This window comes from Mesoplodon bidens (assembly GCF_964165515.1).
Source record: "Mesoplodon bidens genome assembly, chromosome: 6".
NCBI lineage: Eukaryota > Metazoa > Chordata > Mammalia > Artiodactyla > Ziphiidae > Mesoplodon > Mesoplodon bidens.
This window is the reverse complement of record NC_138162.1, coordinates 72824486-72849816: the sequence shown is the minus strand read 5'-3', so window position 1 is coordinate 72849816 and position 25331 is coordinate 72824486. Positions and strand designations below refer to the sequence as shown.

Below are 25331 nucleotides of genomic sequence, written 5' to 3'. Positions count from 1 at the left end.
TTTGGAATTTTGGGATTTGAAGCGATTTAAAGATTAGTTGAGCCATTCTCAACCTTGAGAGCTCATAGGATCACCTAGGAGGCTTTAAAATACTGACACTTGGGTCCCATTCCTGGAGATTCTGATTTAATTTAATTTCTGGTTTGAGTGTGGCCTGGGCATCAGGATTTGTAAATCTTTCCAGGTGATTTTAATATTCAGCCAAAGTTGAGAGCAGTCAATGTTGTCCAAACCCTCATTTTTCTGGATAAGGCATCAGACCCTGGGGGATCAGGTCTCAGTGTTACAAAGTGGCAGAACTGGGAGTGATACACAATCTCTTGAGGAAAAGAAGATAAGGTGGCACTAGCTTGACTACACATCACACTTCAAAAGCAAAAACTGAAAATATCTTATCAGTTTTTGGAAAACTCTAAATCTTTTTTATGATCTATCCTTTCTTTAATAGTTTCAATATTTTTTTCTAAAATTGACATTTCTTTTTTAAAAATTCATGCTCAGGGAAATACAAATTAAAACCATGAGATGCCACTGCACACTTATAGTTAAAAATTAAACACACACACACACAAACACACCCAAATAACTAACAATACTAAGTGATGATGAGAAAGCAGAGCAAATGGAACTCTCACATTGCAAATGGGAATGCAAAATGGTACAGCCACTTTGGAAAACAGTTTGGCAATTTCTTATAAAGTTAAACATGTACCTACCATGTGAACTAGCATTCCTACTCTTAGGTACTTATTCAAGAGAAGCGAAAACTTACATTCACACAAAAACCATTAATACATTAATGTTTACAGTGTTTTAATTTATGATCACAAAAATAGGAGCAACCCAAATGTTCTTGAACGGGTGATGGATTAACAAACCATGGAATGTCCTTACAATGAAAATCAGTACTAAAAGTGAACAAACCACTAATACAACAGTGTAGTTGAATCTCAAATAGATTACGCTACGTGAAAGAAGCCAGACTCAAAAGACACATACTGAATTATACCATTTCTAAGAAATTATGGAAAAGCCAAAATTATAGGAAGAGAAAATGGGTTAGTGGTTTGAGGGCCAGAGAGTGGGAGGAGGAGTTGAATGCAAAGGAGGCTCAAGAGGGAAGTTTGTGGGGTGATGAAACTCTTGCACGTCTTGATTTTGGTGGCAGTTACATGACTATGCATTTGTCTGAACTCAAAAGAACCATATACCAAAAAGGGTGAATTTTACTCTATGTAAATTTTAAAAGTGACTAAAATCATGCATAAAAGGTTGGGAAATATAGAAATATAAGAAGGGACAAAAGCAGCGATTCACCCCATCCCAAAATGAGGGGGGCATTTGGTTAACTTATTTTCAAATCTCTCTCTCTCTGCATACAGATGAGAAACAGAAAAGGATCGGTAGAAATAAATACACCTTATACTCTGGAGTTCAACTCTATAATTGTGTTATAAATAGTATTGCTGTTTAATGTTACTTGAATTATACATAAAATCACACTATAAATAATACTTTAATTTTATTCAAATTTAACAAAAGCAGTAGAAACTGAAGGGGTTGGTAAATTTCAGATAATGATTTTTTTCACTACAAGGATTATTTTCTAGAATATCCCTCTAGGGTTAAGAAAAGAAATTATGAAAATCATTAAGTTGGTAACTTGTAAAATAAAATATGCTTAACTTTAGACAGTACAGATGGACTCTCTGTTGGGGGAAAGGAGGTCCTATGGACACTTGTATTTGCTCCCATGTCCCTTTGCATTTACCTTCTGATTTTTGTTGCTCATGTATTTCAACATTGTTAAGAATAATAACATCTGCATTCTGGATTACAATTGTAATTCCCCCCATTGTTTAGTCTTCCTTGTTTATTTTTTGTTTTCCTAAGAAGTTTTAAAATTTAATTAATTAAAAAATTTTTACTGAAGTATCATTAACTTACAATACAGGTATACAGGTATACAACATATAATGACTTGATATTTTTGTACATTACAAAATGATCACCACTGTTCAGTCTTAATTAAATATATACAAGACTTCTGTAATTACCATTAACCCTTTTACCATGACTTTTACATTTCTGAATTTAGTTTGGGTCAACTTTGGTTGGCTGGACTACATAGTTAAGTAGTTTTTCCAAGAAGAGTTTTATGGATTCTGTGTGATCTGAGTTCTCTAAAATTTTGAGAAATAATATCTGCCTGTTTAAACAAGAACTTTGCAGTCTGTGATATTTCTGGGTTACCCTTTCCATAGAACTTTGTAAGTATTATTCTCTTAATGTTGCTGAAGAGTTTTTTGAGACTAACTCAATTGTGTCCCCCAAAGTTGACAATCATTTTTCTCTTGGTCTATCATCTTTTGTCTTAACTTCCTTAATTTCTCTGTGTTTTTCTTCAGCATTAACTCTGATTATCTTTTCCTTCATGCCATCAATTCAAATTGTCATTGTTTCCACCTTCACTGGGAAAAGATTATCTTTCCCATTCTACCCCTTTTAGGAGCAACATATTGCTTTCTATCCACTTTCTGAAAACCAAGAGTGTGGGTATGGGTGTAAAGGAGGAAAGAGCTAGTCTGGACCAGGTACAGTCTTTAGCTGGGTTCTTATACGTCTGCTGAGATTTTGTGGAACCTCAGAAGAGTGAGATCAAAGAACTCACTCCATTTGACCAGTGGAATACCCTATTTCCAAGGGCTCTTACTCATTCCTTTGACTCAGCACAGCACCCTGGAAAATGACAAGCCCCAGCAGACCTTCCTATCTCTGCAAACCCCGACTTTGACTTTTCCCAGGACTGCTTATTCATCTCTCACTTTATTTACAAATTGAGGATAATTAATGAGTTCTTACGATGTCATTGACTTAACTTTTCCTCAGTGCTATGCTTCTGTTTTTCTCTTGGTTACCAACCAAGTTTTGAAGTCTATGGCATAAGATCAATGTTCTGTAAGATTGGAAGTATCCACAGTGCTCTCTCATGTTTGGTAAATTTTTAGATTTTCTTCTCTTTTTATTGATTTCAATAATGTTGCCAGTGAAGATTCTACAGTCCTGCTTTGTTGTACCATCTTTTCCTGAAATCTGTTTGTTCCACCACTTAATATCTGAGGTCCATTTTCTCATCTATACAAATAGGAGGAGAGCCATCACTAACTGGTAAAAAGTTAAATGAGACTTAAGAAAATTCTAGCTCTCTCTCTAAATTATTTTGGGCCTAGTCACCCATCAGTGGCTCCCACTAAGGAATCCTATCATTTACTTATTTGATCTCAAGAGCTTAGAGGTCTGTCATAAATCAGCAGTATATTCCAGATGTTGGCAAACTTTTTCTGCAAAGGGCCATGTAGTAAATATTTTAGACTTTGCAGGCCACACAGTCTCTGTAGCAACTACTTCACGTTGTAGTATGAAACAAGACAAGATGTAAGTGAATGAGTGGCTGTGTTCCAATAAAACTTTATTTATAGAAACCGAAATTTGAATTTCATATTATTCTCACGTCACAAAGTATTATTCTTCTCTTGACTTTTTTCCAACAAATAAAAATATGCAAAAATATTCTTTCCTCATGGACCATACAAAAACAGGTGGTGGGCCATATTAGGCCCACAGGATATAGTTTTCTGATCTTGGTATACCTTCAGCACTCCAGGATTTTGCTAGAGAGAATAATCTGGATCTTCACAGCTCCTATTAAAATCCCCTTTGAGAGGAATGAATTTAGGAAACAGAACTCAAAGACATACTATCTATACATTCTTCTATTAACTTTAAATTCTGTCTTTTGAGTCAGGTTCAACTCCTGAAAGACTATTAACTTGGACCAAATCAGCTCAACTCCAAACAGAATCTCCTTCACTGAATTAAATTTGAATATTATGCTTTCTAATTTAATCAGTTGTTACTACAAGATAAAACAGTTTTATTTCAGCTTTTGCACTTGCAAAACAACTCCAACAAATCACCCAGTTTTCCTGTATATGGTATCCTGCAAGGAATTTGTCTCAGAATTCATTACGAGGAAAACCTCTTTCCTTTCAGGCATTTTCACAGTTTTTTCTCTCAGCTAACTACACACAATTCTTACCAAGCTTTCCTCTTTACACTGGCTTCTGGGGATCTTAGAGTCAGATTTTATTCTCAATCACAGCAACAATATTCATCCAGCGCCCCTAAATTAGGAGGCTAGTGCAGACATTTAGGTGAGAAAACTGATCTCTGGAAAAGTGAAGGCCGCCTTTCTAAATCTGAGTCTGGACCTACTTTAAAGGCCTTCTTCCCTCTACCCCTTACCCAGCTGTCTTTTATTCTTCCCTAAAATAGATTATTATATTCTCTTAGAAAAAGATGGCAAAGGACACTTTCTTAGAGGAAGATGGTAAAGGTCTCTCTTGAAACTCACCTTGAAAGGACTCACTTTCCATGATGGGTTAACTGCACAGAGAAGTGCTAGGAAAAAGCTAGAAGAAGAAACACTTGTCAGAACCTGGCAGGCCATTACTCTACTTTCCTTATGTCAAACCTAAGACAGAGGGCACCTGGTATTTGCCCTAGACTCTGAGAGGCCCTAGGTCATACAGGTCCTACCCTTACTATCCCATGAACACATGACTAAGCTTGTGCAAGATCTGATAGTTTACACAGAGGTACTCTGTAAATTTCCTAGGAAAAGGTATTCATTGACTCCTCAACCATTTCAATAATCTGAATCTTCTAGTGGTTAAGGAATAATTTTAAATAGTATTTGGACTAATATCTCCAGAATTCAGAAGGTAGTAGGGTGTGTGTGTGTGTGTGTGTGTGTGTGTAGATTTGAAAAAAAATCCTTCTCTCTCCTCATCTACTTTGAATTAACACTGTTTCCACTTCGGGGTGAAAGGCTACCTCTTTGTTTTCTTCTTCCTCTCAAAAGCACCCCATTGTCTTTCCTGAGATCTTTCACAGTGGGACTCTGGTTGGTTGCTCTGAATTAGGTATCAGGCCTTCTGTACTTCTGGCTACCTAGGTCAGCTGTCAGCAGGTCAAAGGAAAAATATGATTGATTTTCCCACTTCTGGGACTTGTCAAATGCCTCTAGGGACTGAGCATTTTTACTTATATTCCAGTTAGTTTTACTCCATGAATCGAATGTATTGGGACAGTTTAAATCAACAGTTATAAAGGCCTTTCCCCGTATTTGGAGTTAGGATCCATGTTCATTATCCTTTGAGTCCAACAGTGTTTCTTGAGCTGTTGGCATTATCCAGCCAACATTTGCTTCATCCAGCCTGTTTGTGGCTCACTAATCTACTTTGGCTTGTCTCTTGGTCATCTGGGCCCCTACATGCTGTTGCACTGAGAGGGGCCTGAACCCTCTATTTGGGGAAGAAGTGTACCCTATACCCACCCTTAGAAAACCAAATAAGAACTAGAGAAATGGAGGTCTGTGGGCTGCAACTCCAAGACTTCCAGAGAATCTCTCTTTTTCTGTTTTTCCTTTTGGGTTATCATACCTCCTTTCCATGAGTGGTGGGTCTAGGGGAATCGGGCCAAGAAGATGATTTTGCCAAATTTCTCTCCAAGCCACCCGACTTGCTTCTAGCCTGCACAAATGGACTCCTTTAGGTCTTTAGGTATAAGGGTGTAGAATCAATAACCAGCTAGTAAGAAAAGGCCAGTGTATGTTTAGAGTCATCTTCATTTTTTCCTCCAGCATCTGTGGTCAGTAGAGATGTCAGTGATCTGGGATCATGAATCTTCAACCCTTCTACCATCTTTCCCCCTTTCCCTCTTCTTTTCTCTCCCTCTCCCTTTTTCTTCTCCCTCTCTCTCTTTCCTTCATCACTTAGAAACATGGCTCACCCAATGTATCATAATCCCTCCCAGTCGTGCTCCTCCTATATTGCCTGTCACAGTGAATGGCACCACCCTTCTGCCAAAACCAGGCCCTGCATATTATCCATGCCTCTTCCCTGCCCACGTCTTACTGTTTGGTCATCAGATCTCATCAATTTTACCTCATCTTTAACTCTTACACCTGTATACCTCTCTTATCTCTACCAGCTCCCATTTCTAGTTCATTTTCTCTCCCGCCCACAACAGCTTCTGTCCTGCCCTGCCCTTACTCATCCTTCAGGTCTCCCTTACTCAGGAAATTCATCCCATTCCTGCAAGACACTTAGGGGACTCTTGTCTGTGCTTCTACAACATCCTGTACTTATTCATTTTATAAGTAGAGTTTCTTCCCCCACTGAACAGCAAGCTCTTTTTTTCTCCTTCACCCTTGTATCCCTAGTGCCCAGCCCAGATCTGACACACAGTAGATGCTCAATAACTCTTTGATAAGTGAATGAATGAAATATATAAAAGAAATTTGGAAAGTTGCGCTTTTAACTGGGGAGAGATATTGAGGCTAAGATAGTTTGTAATTCTTTTCTTTGCACAGATTTTGAGACATTATTAGCATTTCTACCTGTCTTTATTTTTTTTCCAAGTTATACACCATTATATGGAACTGATACATTTTTATAATTATGAAGTGCTTTTTTGGTTGTTTTTCATTCTGTAATCCACATTATTGAAAGAGACACTTGGAAAGAAAGCATGTGTTTTGAATTCCCTTGATTCCCATGTGACTTTCATGCTGTCTCCCGCAGTGCCAGGACGAAGGCTGGCTTGATCAGATCTGGGCAGTGGAGGAGAGTTGGCTCTTGGAGGAATTAGCCAGCTTTCTGGATTCACTAGGTGAGAATGGTTCTTAGTAAGGTTGCCAGTAAATGTTGGAAAAAGATCAGTGCTGTGGAGCCAAAGTGGAGACAGCAAACCAGGAACTGGGGAGGAGATGGACCACCTCATGCACACAAGGCCTGTCAGAGATTCGGATTCAAACAATAGCAGCAGGGATTATATGACAGGGTCAGTGAAAGGTTCTCACATCTGAACCAGGATTAGGCTGTACACTTTGATGCTGGTTTATGCAAATGCTAAGGAGTCTTTTAAAAGCCATGGCCCAGGGAAGCCTGCCTGGCCCTGTCCAGTCTTAAAAGAGCCCATTCTGAGGATGGCCAGGGATTTCCAACAAGTCTGTACAATTTGTTCTATTTTATTAGATGCCATGTTCAGATCTGCATTTATACTGATTTATTTTTTATGATATACTTTCAAAAAAGGATTTGAGGTGGCTTAGGATAAAAGCACAGATACACTAAGACAAACAACCAATAATACAGCTTAAAAGGCAGAAATCCAAGTAAGAGGGGGAAAATTAATACTATATTAAAAAGTTGTGGCTGAAGAAAAATGACATCAATGACATCATTAGGATCAAAATTTGGCCCTGAGCTTTCTTTTTCTTTTTCCTTCTTTTTTTTTTTTTTAAAGCTATTGCATTTTTGGACTTCGCTGGTGGTGCAGTGGTTAAGAATCCGCCTGCCAGTGCAGGGGACACGAGTTTGATCCCTGGTCCGGGAAGATCCCACGTGCTGTGGAGCAACTAAGCCCATGTGCCACAACTACTGAGCCTGTGCTCTAGAGCCTGTGAGCCACAACTACTGAAGCCCGCACACCTAGAGCCTGAGCTCTGCAACAAGAGAAGCCACCGCAATGAGAAGCCCATACACCACAACGAAGAGTAGCCCCCGCTCGCTGCAACTAGAGAAGGCCCGCGCACAGCAACAAAGACCCAACACACCCAAAAAATAAATATAAATAAATAAATAAATAAATAAGCAATTGCTTTTTCCATTTATTTATTTATTTATTTTGGCTGTGTTGGGTCTTCGTTGCCACACGTGGGCTTTTTCTAGTTGTGGAACGAGTGGGGGCTACTCTTTGTTGCGGTGCACGGGCTTCTCATTGTGGCGGCTTCTCTTGTTCAGTAGTTGTGGTTTGCGGGCTCTAGAGCACAGGCTCAGTAGTTATGGTGCTCTGGTTTAGTTGCTCTACGGCATGTGGATCTTCCTGGACCAGGGATCAAACCCATGTCCCTTGCATTGGCAGGTGGATTCTTAACCACTGCACCACCAGGGAAGTCCCTGGCCCTGAGCTTTCTAGTAGCTGCAAGAAAACAGGAACTACATGGATTTTGTATTTTTAAATTTTTCTGAAATAGCTCTAAAGGTTTGTATAGCTAAAAAAGAGTATCTGTTCATCAGGAGAGGAAATTCTATCCTGGGTGTGAGCTCTGAGAGGAATTTGCCATGCAAACCTTTAAGAAGCACTGAACAATATAATTAATTATTCGTATATAATATATGCAGTATCCTTATTAATGCTCTATCTTTTTGATAGTGTTCTGAAAGCAGATGATTAAAATCTTGGTTGAGGGCCTCCCTGGTGGCGCAGTGGTTGAGAGTCCGCCTGCCGATGCAGGGGATACGGGTTCGTGCCCCGGTCCGGGAGGATCCCATATGCCGCGGAGCGGCTGGGCCCGTGAGCCATGGCCGCTGAGCCTGCGCATCCGGAGCCTGTGCTCCGCAACGGGAGAGGCCACAACAGTGAGAGGCCCGCATACCGCAAAAAAAAAAAAAAAAAAAAAAAAAAAAATCTTGGTTGAATCTTGATCATGGTTACATTTCTACTTTATTTTTATGTTTTTACTTTAGGTATTTATTACTATATTTGCAACATACATTCAGGATTTTTTTGCATTATTTGTTATGGCTTCTATTAATATTAGGTCCTTTGCTCTAAGTCCTGACTCTCAATGCCTTTTGCTATAAAATTGACATTATCAAATATGATAATTAAACCCTTAAATTGTCATTATGAGTTTGCTTAAGTTAGCCATATTTTACATAATTATTATCACAAATATTTGCTCAGTTGGTTTGATTCTCTTCTGTTCCTCCCATCAATGTTTTTAGATTTTATACCATCTTTACATGTACATTGCTATCATTCATTCCTGCTGCACATTTCAGGTTTATGAACTTTTTGTGGCTCTTGAGCTATGTATTTTCTAGATGGACTCTGCCAGTTAAACTGGGATTGTATGTACCAGCTTCAGGCAAAAGTTAATTTAGAGTGAAGCTCTGAAATTCCTCTTCTATTCTCCTTGGTTTATATATGATCTGAAAAGTTGATGCTAAAAGTGAACTGTGTTTTGTAATAAATCCTATTTACCACCCCTTCTACAAATGCCTCACCAATGAGTTTTTCAAACCTCTGGCTGCTAATATTTAAATTCCTAATTGTAATCATTACCGGAGACCTCATGCATTTTGTTTAAGATCCTTTGGAACCAGAAGTCTCTGCATCTTCTCTGTCAACAAAAGTGTGTGATGAAATCGCTTTATTTATAAATAATCGGTATCATTTTACAATTCATTTCCTTGCAAGTCTTAAATATACTTTTTCAACTTTATTACTGCTTGATATTGAGAAAGGGAATGGTTTTTTTTTTTTTTTTTTTTTTTTGCGGTACGCGGGCCTCTCACTGTTGGTGGCCTCTCCCGTTGCAGAGCACAGGCTCCGGACGTGCAGGCTCAGCGGCCGTGGCTCACGGGCCTAGCCGTTCCGCGGCATGTGGGATCTTCCCAGACCGGGGCACGAACCCGTGTCCCGTACATCGGCAGGCGGACTCTCAACCACTGCGCCACCAGGGAAGCCCGAGAAAGGGAATGATTTTGACATCAGTAGCAAAGCTATCAAGATCTTGTATAATTTATTCTTGAATTATCAGGCACAAGTCTCACTGAAATGTTGATAGTTATATTTTATATACTGCAACCAAGATGTGGAATTAACTTTAGCTCATTAAATGGATATTTCTGGATCCATACTCAGATCTACAGGAACATGCGAAATCAGACAAAAATGGAAGTGATGATAAGAAATATTGAGTAATTCAAGGTAGCTGATGATAACATCTGGGCCTTTGGAGGAAGGCCATGGAGGAATGTTTTATTAGGCTGAAGAAATATAGGTAATGAAAATGTGAATGGATATAAAGACCTTCCTAATAATGAAGGTTGTTAAGTCTTAAAATCACTTTTTAAGTGCTGATGTAGTTTTCTTTGTTAAAAGGATAGATACATAACCGGCCAGGATGAGTCTTAGGGAGTTGCTACTCAAAGTGTGGTCCACAGACCAGCAACACTAGTACCACCTGTGAACTTGTTAGAACTGTGGATCCACCACAGGTCTACTGATCAGAATCTGCATTTTAACAAGATGTCCAGATTATTTGTATGTACATTAACATCTGAGAAGCAAATTGCCTTGGAGCACTCTTCCCAAACTTTGCTGCATATAGGAATAAACTGGGGAGATTAAAAAAATACTTATGCCGGGACTTCCCTGGTGGCGCAGTGGTTAAGGATCTGCCTTCCCATGCAGGGGACACGGGTTCGATCCCTGGTCTGGGAAGATCCCACATGTCACGGAGCAACTAAGCCTGTGTGCCACAACTACTGAAGCCCATGCGCCTAGAGCCCATGCTCCGCAACAAGAGAAACCACTACAATGAGAAGCCTGCGCGCTGCAAGGAAGGGTATCCTGTGCTCGCCACAACTAGAGAAAGCCCGTGCACAGCAACAAAGACCCAACACAGCCCAAAATAAATAAATAAATACATTTATTAAAAAAAAAACCAACTTATGCCAACCTCCAGAGATTCTGATTGACTAGGTCTGAGATGTGGTCCTGACAGTGGGAATTTTAAGTGTTCCCCAGATAATTCTAATGTGCAGCAGTTTCCACTGCCTTAGAACTATTTTAGTGGCATATGGAAATTCACTGAAACCCTGGACTCAGACATACTAATTTTTTTTTAATTGTGGTAAAAAAATACATAACATATAGTTTACCATTTTAAGTGTAAAATTCATTGGCATTAAGTACTTTCACAGTGTTATGTAACTATCATCACTATCCATTTCCAGAACTTTTTCATCATCCCAAATAGAAATTCTCTACCAATTCAGCAGTTATTCCTCATTCTCACCAACCCTTATTAGTCTTCTGTCTTTCTGTATTTATTATTCTGGAATGTTTCATATAAATGGAATCACACAATATGTGGCCTTTGTGTTTGACTTATTTCACTTAGCATAGCGTTTTCAAGGTTAATCCATGATGTAGCACATACCGGAATTTTGTTTCTTTTTATGGCCGAAGGCCACTCTCCCCACTTTCTGATAGCAGTGTTCTGAACCTCCACAAGGCTGAGGTTGCATGGGAATTTCTTTAAGGTTGGAGACTGCCTTACCTGGTTGGGGCCTAGCAGCCTGTGGTGCACATACAGGGTGATTGCGCTTTTGTTCACAAGGAGACTCACTTGAATTATCACAAGTAAGAAGAAGGAGGGCATTTTAAGGATACAGGAGAGGTTGCATCCTTCACCATTCAAGGGAAAACAAGACACCTTGATCCTTGGGGAGACAAGAGCTTTGGGTTGGTTCTGCATCCCGAGAGGCTCTGGAGACCTCTCTCTTGAGTGAATGGAGCTTTCCTCTGGCGTGCCATCATCAGTGGATCCTAGCTACTCTTTTGTATGTCTGCTTCTTTCTGTTATGCACTTGTATTCTTTCACTTTTTGATGACTATATTTCCTCTACTGCAACTTCTGCTTCTTACAAATTCATTTTGCATAAGGCTTACCAAGGCTTCTTTTAGCTCCTACAGCTGCCATTGCTAACCACCTCATTCTCTCCAGCAAAATTCTCTAGAGATACCAGAAATCTGATTGGTCCAGCTCAACTTTCTGTACCAGATAAAGTCCATCACTGTCAAGCAGTGGTCCTTCTGGTCCAGTGGTTGTTTCATAGTCTCCTTGGGCGGGGGTGGGTGGGCTGTATAGGGCAGTTGTACTTGGAAGTTGCTGGAGGGAAAGGCAGACAAAATTGGTGTGTCTAGAATAGCATGTGACTTGGAGTTGGCCTCTCTGTACTTATCACTTGTGTGCTCAGGTTGATAGTGAACATATTTTTACATGGGAAAGTACTGGTTAATCATGAAGCCTGACTTTCCTATCCAGTGTAAAGGCAAGTGTATTCTTGAAAACATATTTAAGAAACAGTGAAAATAAGACACAGGACACTTAGTTAAATTTGACCTTCAGGTAAACAATGAATAAATTTCAGTTGAGCAACATCAATGTTTGTGACATACTCACACTAAAAGATTATTCATTGTTTTTGTTGTTGTTGTTTTCTAAATCAGGCAACCCTAATTACAAGAGATTTTTCAAAGGAAAAGCTATTCCTCAGGTATGTTATGAAAAAGTCTGAGAATTAGGAAATGGTCTGTGTCTGAGATATTCCAGCTACCTTCTGCAGGTAGGGGAATGTATTGCATTACACTGTGTAGTTTACAGTGTCTGTAAAATTCATTTGGTGCTTAACTTTATGCTCCAAATAATCTTAACTATGGCTACTGCTGCTGCTGGGGTTGCTACTGTGGTTCCCTGGCTATTTTATCACATGATGCACGCCAGCTGGGTAATCTAATGAGAGTTTAACAAAGGGGCTATTTACAGTCCTGTGGGAAGTGTGTAGGAAACCACGAGGGAGACTGCAGTAACCCCAGGCAGGCACGGTAACCTCATCTAGGCCTGATGGCTGTGTGAACAGGACCACTTCATAGGCTTTGTGGCCACCTGTCAAGGGACCTCGACAGCCCCATGGCGACCCTGCAGGTAGGGACCTGGAGAATATACATCTCACCTTCACTCTCCTTCCTTCCTTCCTCCCTCCGTTCTGCTGCCAGGGCTCTCAGGTGACTAAATCCAGGCATAAGGCTCACAGGCCAGCCTCCCCAGTGCACAAGGCGGGTGGAGAGGAGCACAGAGTGTATGGAACGGCAAATGGAAGACTCAAGCTCAAATCCTTCCTCTGCACAGACCCTCTTAATCATTTTATGTAGTCACCTCACTTGATCTCACAGCAGTTTTATGATGAAAGTACTACTAGTGCCCCTGTTTTACTGATGTGGTTAAAGGATTAGTAATATTGAATAACTTGCTCAGGGTCACATAGCTAGTAAACAGTGTGAGAATCTAAAACTATCTATTCACCTCCATTTCACTGTACAAGACTTCCTGGTGACATCTTTTCATTGTTATTCTTTTTTTTTTAATTTCATGGTGTTTAAAATTTTCATTGTTCACATGTCATGTTGCCAACTATTGAAAAATCCCCCCAGATCTAGTTTAGCAGCTTATATACAAAATGTGGTCACTCAGTGTTTGTTCATTTTCTGTTTGACTTCTGGTTTGGGGTGGCAGCAGAATCAGGGAGCCCAGGTTTAAGAGTTGGGTCAGTCAGTTGTTTCCTTGCAGGAAAGCTGATAAAAGAAGACACCTGACTCAGAATCCATGGTTCACGTGGCACAAGTGAAGTCCCGACAAGTCAAGACTCTCAGACATCCCAAAGAGTAATTTTACAGAATCTTAGGTTTGGAAGGGCCCTTAGAGGTCACCTACAACCTCGACCTAATGTGTGACTCCTATTCAAGATTCAGTCCATCTCTTCGTCCCTAGGGTTGTCCTCTAAGTAAATACATCAAGAGAGTGTCTGACCAAGAGATTTAGGGAAGGGTCCATAACTCCCTTGAGTGATTCTTTTTTTACTACCTAAGAGTTCCATTTCACTGCTGAACTTTGAACCTTGGTTTGCCCACTGATAAGACAGTGGTGGATAATATAAGATATAATAATCTCCTTAGTCTCCTTGAAAATTTGCAGTGCTTCCTGAAGAAAGTGCCAAGTTGTGCTGTTGAAATAAGTAGGAGCAAACTTAGACTCCCTAAGTTAATTTAGCTAAATTCCTGATTTATAAAAGTAAGGAGAAGGAAATGTGGGTTCGAATTTTAATTATGAGACAAAACATGAAAGATGATTCAGTTAGTGTATAATGTAATTCGAAAAGTGGAAATAATGGACTAGAGACAAGTGTTTACTTTTGGAAAGTGAAACAGAAAGAGATAAAAGCCAAATGACTTTTTTTCTATAAAAAGCCAAGCCCATTACTCTCAAAAGCTGAAATCTTCCCTTTTATTTGGATTTTTTTTTTTTTTTTGCAGTACGCGGGCCTCTCACTGTTGTGGCCTCTCCTGTTGCAGAGCACAGGCTCCAGACGCGCTGGCTCAGCAGCCATGGCTCACGAGCCCAGCTGCTCCGCGGCATGTGGGATCTTCCTGGACCGGGGCATGAACCCGTGTCCCCTGCATCGGCAGGTGGACTCTCAACCACTGCGCCACCAGGGAAGCCCCTTATTTGGATTTTTGAATCATTACACCCCTAGAAAAATAGTTTTTGAGTTTGCAGTTCCCATAGGATTGCATAAGTTATTTACACTATTAAATTTACTTTAATTTTATATAATTTATATATATATTTTTTCTTCCAACTTGTATGTTTAGGGTTTTTCTAATAGTCAAAGAAGGTAGTTTGAGTTTAAAACTTGGTTTCAGAGGAAGGTTAGGTTAAGTGGGGAGAATTCTGCTGTTTGGATGTGGCTTTCTCTCTCAGTCTGTTATAGGAGCACAGGTGTCGTGGGCCTAAATTCTGTGCTTGCTGTGCCTATCCTGCCACCCCTGACTTCCCTCAGCTACTTTCAACCGGGATTCCCCCTTTCTGCTCCTGTGACACCTTAGGCATGCGTCTTTATGGTACTTGTATAGGTCCTTGTACGTGTTCAGTACTTGTAGAGGGTCGTGTGGGTAGAAAGGGCATCTCATTGATCTTAGTAACCGAATATGCCCGGCATGTAGTAAATGCTCAACAAATGCTTGTTGAAAGAATGAATGGATTCTCTCACTCTCTAATGAAGCCTTCCTACCTGCAGGAGCTCCACAGTACCCTCTGCATGATGGCGGGGGGTGGGGGAGTGGGGGAGGTGGGGGGAGGTAGTTGCCTGAGTGAATCTGGGCCACTGCAGATTTTCTGCTGCCAGTACCTGTGCCTGAAATTTCTCCCTTTGTTTCTATTTTCTTTGACTTAAGACAAATAGAAGCTTTAGTCCTACTTAAAATGCGTATGTCCTTTGAAGAGGTAACTCTTTAAACTTTATGAAGATGTAAACCTCATTCTAAACCTTACAATTAGTGTAAGTCCACTTGTGACCTCCAGTTCTTGGAAGAGGGTTTGTTATAGGAGATAGGAGAGATAGAATGAAGATACCAACAGCCTGAAGAGGGTGCAGAGAAGGGGCAGCTGGGGATACAGAGGGAAACCTCTAAATAATTTTGTGTCATCCTCACCAGACTGGTTTTTTATGTTTTTCAAAAGGTTCTTTAGGTTACGCGATAAGAAGAAAGTCCTAAAAGCATCTTCCTTTCCAGGTTTGGGCTTTGTAACAAAGTCCTTCTAAAGATAATGTCTGGGCCTTTGATGTCTAATTCTAGTTGAAAAGAAAACTAATGTAAGGAATGACTCTAATGGTGGAAATTGCATGTCAGTAAAGAGGATAGTGCTATTAGAGTCTGGAGTAATTTGGGAGACAGAAAGGCCTTTCTGATAGCTCTTAAATTGTACAAAGTCAATGGCAGTTAGCTTAATCTACCTGCTTGTAAGATCGGCCCTAGATAATACCGTGACTTATTGGTGGGAAATAAGTAGAATTGTCTTGGTTTGTCTGAGACTATCTCCATTTTAGCACTGAAAGTTCTCTGTATCCTGGGAAACCCCCAGTACAGGTCAAACCACAGCATTTGGTCACTCCAAAGGACTCAAATATGAAGGTGCGGGCCTCCCTGGTGGCGCAGTGGTTGAGAGTCCGCCTGCCGATGCAGGGGATACGGGTTCGTGCCCCGGTCTGGGAGGATCCCATATGCCGCGGAGCGGCTGGGCCCGTGAGCCATGGCCGCTGGGCCTGCGCATCCGGAGCCTGTGCTCCGCAACGGGAGAGGCCACAACAGTGAGAGGCCCGCATACCGCAAAAAGAAAAAAAAAAAAATATGAAGGTGCATTATGTTCTCTTAATTTTAACATTAATACAGCTTCTAACTTGGTCTCCAGTACCTGTGGGAAGAAGATACATATTTAAATAAGTAAACAAGTCACACAGTTTGGGAGGATGTCAGCTCTCCTATCTCATTTTGATAAGGCAATCTCATAATCAGCAGAGAACTCCCAAATGTGGCTATAAAAATAGCAACAGTTACATAATTATACTTACCTGGTTTAAACCACTAATAAAACATTGCCAAATTTTAGCTTAGTGTGTGAAGATAAATATTTTTATCTGCAAAGATAAATATCTGCAGATGAAATATCTTCATCTGCAAAGATGTTGCATTACATGCACAAGAAGAGTTTTATTTTTCTGGCTTAGCATACTTTTGTTTTAATTATGGCTTCCATCATTTTTCACCACATTAACAGAACACAGTTGATTTATTGTTGCAGGATATAATTTCAATGGACACCTATTGCTTTTGTTTACTAAAAGCACTATACTGTGTTATTTATTTTTAAAATATATTTAATGAGGCATCCTTTCACTTATAGATCACCTGTACTTAATATAAACTTTTAAGAGTTAGTGTCATTTATAGAGCTCTAAATATATAGAGAAGAAATAGAGAGGGGAGAGAGAGCCACCAGATACCTGCTGCCTTCTAACACCTAAAGTGCTACATTTATTTATTATGTGAATATAGAGACAGTAAGACTATTCATGAATCACAAATCAATAATATCCACCAAAGCCATGCATTAAAAACAAATCAAAACACATTACTAAATAACTCTTGGGTTAAGGAGAAAATCAAATGGAAATTACAAAACATGTAAAGATGAATGGACACAGAAGCATTACAAAATCTATGTAAAATCTTTACAAAATCTGTGGTTCATAGTCAACATGCTACCCAGAAGGAAACCTATAGTGTTATGTATATAGAAAATAAGGGATATTGAAAATAAATTAAGGGGACTTCCCTGGTGGTGCAGTGGTTAAGAATCCGCCTGCCAATGCAGGGGACATGGGTTCGATCCCTCGTCCAGGAAGATCTCACATGCTGCAGAACAACAAAGCCCATGCACCACGACTACTGAGCCTGTGCTCTGGAGCCCACGAGCCACAACTACTGAGCCTGTGCACCACAACTACTGAAGCCCGTGTGCCTAGAGCCTGTACTCCGCAATAAGAGAAGCCACCTCAATGAGAAGCCCGCACATTGCAATGAAGAGTAGCCCTCACTTGCCGCAACTAGAGAAAGCCCGCACACAGCAACAAAAGTAAAAAGTAAATTTATTTAAAAAAGAAAATAAATTAAGCAAACTTTCAAATCAAAAGTTAACCTCCCAATTCAGCAAACAAACAAACAAAAACCCCAAAATGAACACAAAAGAGAATGGAAAAATGTAAAAAATGTAATGGCAGAAAATAATGCAATAGAAAATGATAGTAGAGGCAGCTGAACTTGAGAAAGTTCTCCTTTTACATTAGAATCTCAGCTGCCTGTTCTCTGATTTGGATACTCTCCTCCCGGCCCAAGGAATATGGATTATGGACATTGAAACAGAAACAGAAGGAAGAGAGCAGGAAATCCATGATTACCTTTTTCTGGGAGACTGCAGAGGGGAGAAGAATAACTAGCATTTACTAAGATATATGTCAAACATTATGGTATGCAGGTTATATACATTTTTTGGTTTAATAATATATCTTACTCATTTACAGATGAGAATATTGAAGCTCAGAGTGGCTTAGTAATTTCTTCAACTTGACCAGACAGTAAGTAATGGTGCTTGAACTTGAATTCTAGAAGGGTTATTAATTGGAGTTTAATTTACCACGTGTTGTCAGTTAAAGATGCCATTGGTTTTAGAAACATCTTGTTTTGAAAACTCATATCTGTCTGGGAAGGTCATGGGGCTATCAGTCATTCACATTTTAGAGTGAAATGGTTTAAACAAATTGCTTTCCTCTCAACACTTAGCTGAGGTTAGCTTAGCTGTATTAAAAGAATGGGACATTTGAAATGGTTGGAGAGGGAGGAGTAATGAAGTAGGAGTGGTCCTGCTTGGAGGCTGAGGTCTGGATGAGACTGTAAGCCAAAAGTACAGAAAGGGAAGTGGGAAGATGCCAACGATAGAGTCTGACTATTTCAAAATTCTGGCTAGGGTCAGCCCCACCCACAAGAAGAGCAAGATAAGTTCTTCCTCTTCTCTCTCCTATACAAATCAGTCCCTATTCCTGGGACAAGAGGTCCAGGTCCAAGGGCTGCTCTAGGGAAAATAGAGTCGGAATGGACTTTAGAGGCTATGCATGCTACTCCCCATCAGGCTTCCCCCACACCCATACAGTACCCCCAAATTATCCCTGACATCCTTGTTGGACCAGAGTGATAAGAAACTTGTTCCCTCAGAGGACATCTCATATCCACTTTGAGTTTGAGTTTATTGTTAGAAAATCCTTCCTATCATTAGCAAAAATCTTGTCTCCCTTCAACTTCCCCTCATTGGTCTTACTTCTGCCCTCTGGAATTGCCCAGTCTGTGTGGTATTTGTTCAAATGGAATTTGATCTGTCATGTACTGTTGTTTTTGGCTGATTTGCTAAGTTGATTAGATTCCTCTATAAACTCAATGTTTCAGATCAAGGTAAATGTGGTAAAATGTTCTAGCAATTATTTTTTCAGAAAGACTGCCACTGCTTTCTTAAAATAAGAATGCTCCCAATTTACAGATTCATTTTGTGAGAACAGGCTTATATACAAATCCATAGACTAACCCACATAAAGCATCCACATAAAAAAGAAACAATCAGTATATTTTTACTGTTGATAGGCACTGCCTGAAAGCTACCTCTGTTCTTGTGTGGCAAAGTAAAATAACTAGATATTGAGAAGAGATCATCTAGTTAACCAGCTTGGGAAAATGTTCCACTTCACTTTTGATTTTAAAAAGTAACAATTAAAATGATAATGAGGTACCTTTTTTCTTCCATTCATTTAGCTACAAAACAAAGCAACACCCATAGTAATATTTAATATTTGTTGGGAAGAAGTAAAATTAGTACTCTCATCCATTACCATTAGCATTGCAAAAATCTTCTAGGAATCAATTTAGTAATATCTATGATTTAAAAGTATCAGATCCTTTGGCCCAGTAGAATCTTCTGGGAAATTGTACTAAGGAAATAATCAAAAGATTTAAAAATATGTGATGAAAATTTGCATTCTGTTACAGAACAATTATTTGTAATGGGGAAAAATTGTTCACAACGTAAAAATCCAACAATAGGAAATGGTTAATTCGATTATGGCACATCCGCTCAGTGGGAGATTAGGCAGCCATTACAAGTAACGATTACAAAAACAACACTTGGTGTAATCCAGATGGTCCTAGAGGAAAAGTCTTAAGTAAGTCATTGGGGTGGAAGCAGAAAAATGCTGAGACTCACTAGTGTGTAGGCACATAAAAAATTCTTACAGTATATAAAAAATCATGTATACAAAGAAACACACTGAAATTATTTTTATGATAGAAAGATGAGAGAAGAGTTTTATAATTAATCAAGATAATGACCCAATGCCTCATTTTTAAACCAAAAAGTACTGTATAAATTAATTTTCATCTGGACTGTTGCCAAGAACTGCATCACTAACCTTGAGCAGCAGAAATATACAACTATTACTATAATCTTTTGGGGGATGTGTCAAGAAAATAAATGTAAAAGCCTCTCTCTGAAAATAAGCATCTTAGGTATATACCCAACCCCTTATTTCTTCCCGTGCTACTCCTCTAACAAAACTGGAGGAGACCACAGAGTAGAAAAGGAGCTTTTCCAGAAGCAGAATTTTGAAGTATCAATAAGATGCTAACAGATAAACCCCTTCTCCTCTCCTCTAGGATACCCTGCTTACTGCACTGAGCTCTGGGAGGAAAAAGTACTAATGTGGCTAGTTACAAATGAAGGAGAGGAAAAGGGAGGAGTTGCTGGGAGAGTAAAACACTCTGGGTCCTCTGACACCCAGAGGAAAATTCAGAGCTGGACTACATTGCTGATTCTTTGGCCACTGGAGCAGAAGGCAGATTGCTTGGTTAAATACAAACCTTCTTTCCTGCTCTTGCTGTTTCTATTGGACTTTTACAGAAGCTAGGATTTTTGCACATTTTGGCTGACTTCTTTATTCTGTTTTTCTTCTCCAACTTTATTATGGAAGGTTGTCTAGTTTTTCCTGTTTGTCTGAGGTCCCCATCGGTAGTAGCAAGAAACACTAGTTATTGGGATGTGCTTGATTATTTGAGTCTCCAAAGCTCCTGGTCATTGCAGATTGTGGGACCAAGAGTTAACATAAGGATATGACTGTCAGTCAGTTTTCAGATATGTGTATGCCACTGGGCACACCAAAATGTGGGATATATTAGTCAGCTGTTGTTACACTAAAGCTGAGTAACAGCCTCACAACTTAGTGGCTCATAAAAAACAAGAATTTATTTTCCTTGTTCATGGCTCATAGATGAGCTAGCACTGCCCTGTTTCTGCAGGTCAGCTAGGCTTGTATCAAAGCTTCAGGTTGGGATCAACTGTGCTCCATGTGTCCTCAAAATCCCATTAGCTACATGAGGTACATTCTTTTCCTGATGGATCACCAAGCACAAGAGGCAGGCCAAGTCAAACTGCTCATTTAGGGCTTGTACTCACATTTGCTGTTATTCAGTGGCCAAAGCAAGTCACATACATGACTATACCCAATGTCATTGGGATGGGGAAATAACTCTCATTAGATGTTCATATGGCAGAGGGAGGGGGTGAAGAATTGAGAACAATTATCTAATTTACTATAAGGAACAATGTGTAAACAGATTAATTCAAATACTTCAAAAGGAAAACCCACTGACTTGCAGAATAAATAGAATTATTGCCAAGTGTGAAAAATGTTCCATTTTCTAATTAGACTAATGAAAACAATAAAATATCTCAGTTACCTCATATTTCTTTTAAAGAATATACAGGCTCACTACATTTTAATGACAATTCCTGCTTATGACTATGTTGGGTGTCTGGCCAAGTAGGAATTGGTTCACTTGTAGGTGAGTTTCTGATTTTAGATTTTACACACACACACCAACCCACCCACAAACACACACACACACACACACACACACACACACACACACACCACTTGTTCTTAGGAGTTTGTAATCAGTGAGTAAAATGTGCCCTGAAAGGAAATCACTTGGTAAGAACTGCTATATGGTAAGAAAAGGTGACTCAAGAAAAGAAGTTCCTTGTGGTTGTAAACTTTACTATGTTGTGGATCTCTACAAAAATAAGCCTTCCTTTAAAAAAGAAGCTGATTTAAGGCAAAAGTTTTAAACTGGAGGTTTCTGTTTTAATTTTTCAAAATGAGAACACTTCTTAGGAAATTTTTCTATTTGTTTTAATGTAAAAAGCAAAGGCAAGGGATAAATAAAATCTGAGTTCAAGCTAGATAGGTTGCAACAACAACGCTATTTATTTTTTTGAAAGCTAAATTCTTTTAAGATATTTTATTTATTTATTTATTTATTTATTTATTTATTTAGGTTGCGTCGGGTCTTAGTCGCAGGCACATGGGATCTTCGTTGAGGCAGGCGGGATCTGTTTGTTGTGGCATGCAAGCTCTTCCTTGAGGCACTTGGGCTTCTCTCTAGTTGTGGCGCATGGGCTCCAGGGCACATGGGCTCTCTAGTTGAAGCTCAGTAGTTGTGGCACATGGGGTTAATTGCCCTGCGGCATGTGGGATCTTAGTTCCTGACCAGGGATCAAACCTGCATTCCCTGCATTGGAATGCAAATTCTTTACCACTGGACCACCAGGGAAGTCCCACAACTTTTTTTTTTTTTTTTTTTTTTTTTTTTTTGCGGTACGCAGGCCTCTCACTGTTGTGGCCTCTCCCATTGCAGAGCACAGGCTCCGGACGCGCAGGCTCAGCGGCCATGGCTCACGGGCCCAGCCGCTCTGCGACATGTGGGATCTTCCCGGACCAGGGCACGAACCCGTGTCCCCTGCATTGGCAGGCGGGCTCTCAACCACTGCGCCACCAGGGAAGCCCAGTCCTGCAACTTTAAACTCTAGGGGAAAAGAGCTGATAGCTCAGAGTAAAACCAAGTAATAGATGCAAGGAAAACTGGTTAGGGAATTTTTTTTTGTCTGATTTTTTTAATTAACAGCGGCCTTTCTCCATATTTTTCCTGTTTTTTAAGATTCAGATTAGAAGTTGTATAGTTATGAGGGATTAGAGAAATAACAGAGAAAGATGGAGTAATTTCAGTTTCAGAAAGTTCATCTAGCTTTGCCTAGATGGATAAATGGGGGCACTAAAGCATGAGTCTGACATTTCTTGTCCCAGCTTAGTGGACTTCCTCCTGAAATGGAACTGGAACTTTAAAGCACATCTCTTTGCCTTTTTTCTAAAGAAAAAGGAAATTACATATTCTAATTAACCAGCAATTATCCCTCATTAATGAAGAAAGCACAATTTTCAGCACTCCCGCTACTTGGCACTCTGGAAGTAATCAAGTGAGGCAAGATCCCTATAGCCTTAAGGGCTTTTTTTTCTTGAACAGACAAAACTAGGGTAATTTAACGAGTAATAACAATCATTTTTTACAATCAAAAGGACTGCAGGATTTAATTAGTTCTTTGACTAATGCATAAAAGTAATATTTATGCTTTTCCAAAGGCCAGTATTCAGCATGGACTAAGAGAGGAATGTGTTTTAATAACATCTCAGCAGAGTTTTATGACTTTAATTTTTTAAAGTGTCTTTATATCCATCATTCTATTTTATTTCATAGTATTTTGGAAAGTGAGTCAGGCATTTTAATAGCCATTTTAAAGGTATCTGTAATAGGTTACATTTTCTAAATAAAGTGACAACTGCTTAGTACTAGCGCTATAGTCGGAATGTGAAGCTCTTGAGGACATCTAAACTCTGACCCCTGAAATTCATATAATGCCCTACGACTGCTCAAAGAAAATGTGCTTCGAGTAATTTATCCTTATTAAAATGATTTAACTGTGACAATAAAGTTCATTTTCTTGTGTCTTTAACATTTAAAATGGATTAATTGTTTAACTAGAAAGTTGTGTTCCACTGATTAGTATAGTCATGAAAAAACCACCTATTTGTTTCTTCTTCAAGGAAATGTAGGAAGTTTTAAAAATATGAAGTACATTTTTTGTTTAAGATTAATATGCAACGTTATAAATAACTTGAAGAGTCTTCCAAAGTTGCAACATCTGAATTCAATTGTGTGTTTCCTATCAGGCTTTTTTATACATAGTTTTTTTCCAACATTTTATTAGGAAAATTGTCAAATATACTGAAAAACTGAAACATCTACATGGTGAATTATATATACTCATCAACTAGATTCTACAATTAGCAGTTAGTTTGCTTTATCACATATTTATCCAACCATCTATTTATTGATCCCTCCATCCATCAATCCATCTTATTATTTTTTTTTTCATCTTATTTTTTGATGCATTTCAAAATAAGTTTAAACATCAGTATACTTCAGCTAGTACTTCAGCATACATATTATTAATGGGTTCAATATTTATTTATGGGTTTTTTTTTTGAGCTAAGATTTACATATTGGGAATTCACCATCTTAAGTGTACCACTCAGTGAATTTTGACAAATGCATATACTTTGGTAACATAAACCCCTTTCAAAATATAAAATATTCCCACCTTACCAGACAGTTCACTCATGCTTCTTCTCAGACAATTCCCACATACCTATCCCTGAAAAGGCAACCACTACTATGATATTTTTCAACACAGCTTAGTTTAGTAGCATTATATAAGTGTTTCAGTTGTTATACATCTTCTCTGATATTTGGTATTATCAGTCTTTTTATTTTAGCCACTCTTATGCATTTAGAGCAGTATCTCACTGACTAATGATTTTGAGCACTTATTCATGTATTTATGGCATTCCTATATCTTCCTTTGTGAAATCTCAGTTTAAATCTTTGGTCATTTTTAATTGGGTTGTTTGCTTTTTTAATATTGAATTTGTAGGATTTTATATATTTTGGATAAATCTTTTGTCAGCTATATGATTTGCAAATCTTTTCTCCCAGTCTGTATCTTACCTATTCATTTGCTTAGCAGTGCCTTTTGATGCAGAATATTGGTTTACTGATTTATGTAGATCTTTCAAATGTTGACACATCTGATTATACAAAATTTAAAAGATGACATTTATTCATAGCGCTATCAATCTTATCAGAAAAGTGTTTAAGTATTGAAAAGCTGTCAAGCTAATAATGTTGGCAGATACTAGGGTTCCAAAATTCAAGAAAATGTCTGCCATTACCCAATTCCAAATAACCATAGTTTACTGGTCATTCTTATTTTTATATACTATTTTATTATTATTATTATTATTATTATTATTATTATTATGTTTTTGGCTGTATTGGGTCTTTGTTGCTGCATGCAGGCTTTCTCTAGCTATGGAGAGCAGGGGTTCCTCTTTGTTGTGGTGCGCGGGCTTCTCCTTGCAGTGGCTTCTCTTGTTGCTGAGCATGGGCTCTAGGTGCGTGGGCTTCAGTAGTTCTCCCGCACGGGCTCAGTAGTTGTGACATGCGGGCTCTAGAGCACAGGCTCAGTAGTTGTGGTGTATACATACGCTCAGTTGCTCCACAGCATGTGGGATCTTCCTGGAACCCATGTCCCCTGCGTTGGCAGGTGGATTCTTAACCACTGCGCCACCAGGGAAGCACTGATTTCTTTTTTGATGTAAGCATCTACAGCTATAAATCCTACCCTAGGTCGGGCACCCCCTCCCTGGCTGCTCCCCCAAATCTCAGGGAATCCCTAGCTACCAGCCAAGGTTCTGATGGCCTTGGTAGGAGAGGGATACAACTATTTTAGATTGACAGAAAAGTTGAGTGGAAAGTACAGAAATTTCCCATACACCCCTGTCCCCATATAGGCACACAAAACCACCCCATTATCAACATCCCACACCAGAGTGATGCATTTATTACAATCAGTGAGAATACATTGACACATCATCACCCAAAACCTATAGTTTACCTTAGAGATCACTCTTGGTGTTATACATTCGTGGGTTTGGACAAATTTACAGTGACATGTATCCACCATTTTAGTATCAAGCATAGTTTCACTGCTCTAAAAAAATCCTCTGGGGCTTCCCTGGTGGTGCAGTGGTTGAGAGTCCGCGTGCCGATGAAGGGGACACGGGTTCGTGCCCTGGTCCGGGAAGATCCCACATGCCGCGGAGTGGCTGGGCCCATGAGCCATGGCCGCTGAGCCTGCATGTCCGGAGCCTGTGCTCCGCAACGGGAGAGGCCACAACAGTGAGAGGCCCGCGTACCACACACACACAAAAAAAATCCTCTGTGCTCTATGTCTATTCATC

At 39.4% G+C, this 25331-nt stretch overlaps 1 protein-coding gene across 3 annotated transcripts in view; it reads left to right on the top strand.

Moving 5' to 3' along the window:
- The window catches only part of JAK2 (Janus kinase 2), a 257421-nt gene that overhangs the window by 31948 nt on the left and 200142 nt on the right, over positions 1-25331 (top strand). The window contains exon 2 of one of the 3 annotated variants that reach the window (XM_081238457.1): positions 17619-17672. The exons of 1 other annotated variant lie outside the window; for it this stretch is intronic. The gene's annotated coding sequence lies outside the window, so the exon portion shown is untranslated. Of the gene's footprint in view, positions 1-17050; positions 17673-25331 lie in introns of those variants that run through there. One more of the 3 variants, XM_081238458.1, reaches the window with a different exon arrangement.